Below are 2,199 nucleotides of genomic sequence, written 5' to 3' on the forward strand. Positions count from 1 at the left end.
TAACATTTTTTTATATGTAATTATATTTCTTTGCTTAGAAAATGTAAGAATTCATAGTCTCTTGCGTACGGCTGCCATAGGATGAATAAATGTGTTTTTTCTTCCTACTGAAAAATTTTATATTTTGCACATAGGAGTTATTACAGAAACACACACGAGGGAAAGTCAAAAAGTAACCTTAATAATTGAAGAGTTCGCGGGAAAAACGATGAATGTCACATTTCTATTAAGGATTAGATAATGATCTAATTGAGTCTATAACTGCAAGATGTAGTGCTGCTTCTATAGAAAATAAAGGAAAGAATTACTGTATTCGTGGCGATAATTCTCCTTTTTACCATTTTTCATAAGAACAACATTAAATTTCGCAGTGATCCATTGAATTAGATAATGACATGAATCTTAAGAAAACTGTGACATTCATCGTTTTTCCCGCAAACTCTTCAATTGTTTTATTAATTTAATATGTACAATAAGACTACAAACACTTCATCACTGTTGAACATAGTCCCCACTACGTTCAATGCCAGTGTTCCTGTTATAAAGATGTTATAACTGTGTGTATGTGTGTGTAGTACGATCTACTATGCGAGTCTCATTTTTTATTTATATATTAAAGTTATATTTTGACTCAGTCTCGTATAAATATATACATATATATATATATATATTTATATATAAATGCATAAATATATAAATATCTATATATATATATGAATAAATAAATAAATAAATGGTTGAAATTGCAATAATACAATAAATCACAGCAAAACAAAATTATTTACAATGACTTTTTGCTTCTCGAGTCTCTTCAAATAGCTACGAGTAACCGTAAGCATTTTATTTCAAATAAATTTCTCCTTCTTGCCTAATACTGTAATTGCTCGTTATCAAATCCTTCCAATAAAGCAGTAATTTCCAACCGTCTAGCTTTGCTTTATTTTGGCATGTTCACTGAACAGCAGTCCTGAAGTGTGTACGCTGCACTATACTCCACGCATACCTACATTGTTTCTGATTGCTTGGAGACTAGTAGCCTAACGCAGGACACTACTCATAATGAACAGACTTACCATTTTTCTTTCCTAGATTCTGACTCATGAATAACAAAGGAGATCTTATAAAATACAGAAACGTGAGTTTGAAGTTGGGAGATAATGGTGAGGTGAATTTGATAGATTTTTTTGTCTTTATTGACTGTTTCATTTAAACGATGGACGAACTATGCTGAAAACGTGTACTATATTGACACTGTAATCAACATAGGAAGGTATAATTTTAAAATTCTGGAGCTTTTCTCTTCTTGCATTAAATTATTTATAAGGTTAGCAATAAATGATTCACAACTTTCAACGCTCATTATCTTGCAAACTTTACACCTTACCCGACTCAGTCAGAATTACTGCAAGAACCTGACGTTTTCTCACATTGTCAAGCCATTCTCGCAGGAATTACCTGCCGACACCCGTCCTCTGAGGTGCACTACTGAGGTACTACGAGCTTCTACGTCTTTTGCTCCTGTTATTTCCTTAAGACTTCGTTCTCCGAGAACAGGGTGAAAGGAACTTCGCTATACCGCTACGTGGAAATTATTTGTATAAACGCATGTCCTCATTCAAACGTACAAGTAAACATGTTCTGTTCTTGGCTTCGTACACACAGCAGTCGTGTATCTTGGCTTTACTCCGGGAGAGGTCCATATACGAGTATTATAGAGTGTCATTGATATAGTCGCATACTCGGCGTTTTGATAGGGCTACCCCGTAGATTGTATTTTTCCTGTTATAATTTTTAAGAAGAGTGAAATACCGAGCTGAAGTCAGAACAAGCGTTTTCTTAAGATCTGGGACTTCTTTACATGTGTCACAATATATAAAGTAGTTTCTTTGAAAAGAATGCTCATACCTGCTTTAAAACTTCAATGCCCTATGTTCACCTGGCTCTTTTACAGCAAAATATACATATATTTTTTTAAGCTAGCAAAGTGAGTAGAAATTAAATTTATAAAACAAAAATGTTTCTAGCCACTACCGTAAGAGCCAGGCTCGTGTACGGTGTGGTCTTAGCCAATAATATAACATAAAATCCACAGATAGTTTACTGAATACAGTAATTATCTTAATACAAACCGAAAAATAACATACAAGAGCAAGAAAAAAAAAGAGAGAGAGAAAAGAGAAAAAAAGAGAAAAACACATT

This window comes from Periplaneta americana, chromosome 9, assembly GCF_040183065.1.
Source record: "Periplaneta americana isolate PAMFEO1 chromosome 9, P.americana_PAMFEO1_priV1, whole genome shotgun sequence".
In the NCBI taxonomy this organism is placed as follows: domain Eukaryota; kingdom Metazoa; phylum Arthropoda; class Insecta; order Blattodea; family Blattidae; genus Periplaneta; species Periplaneta americana.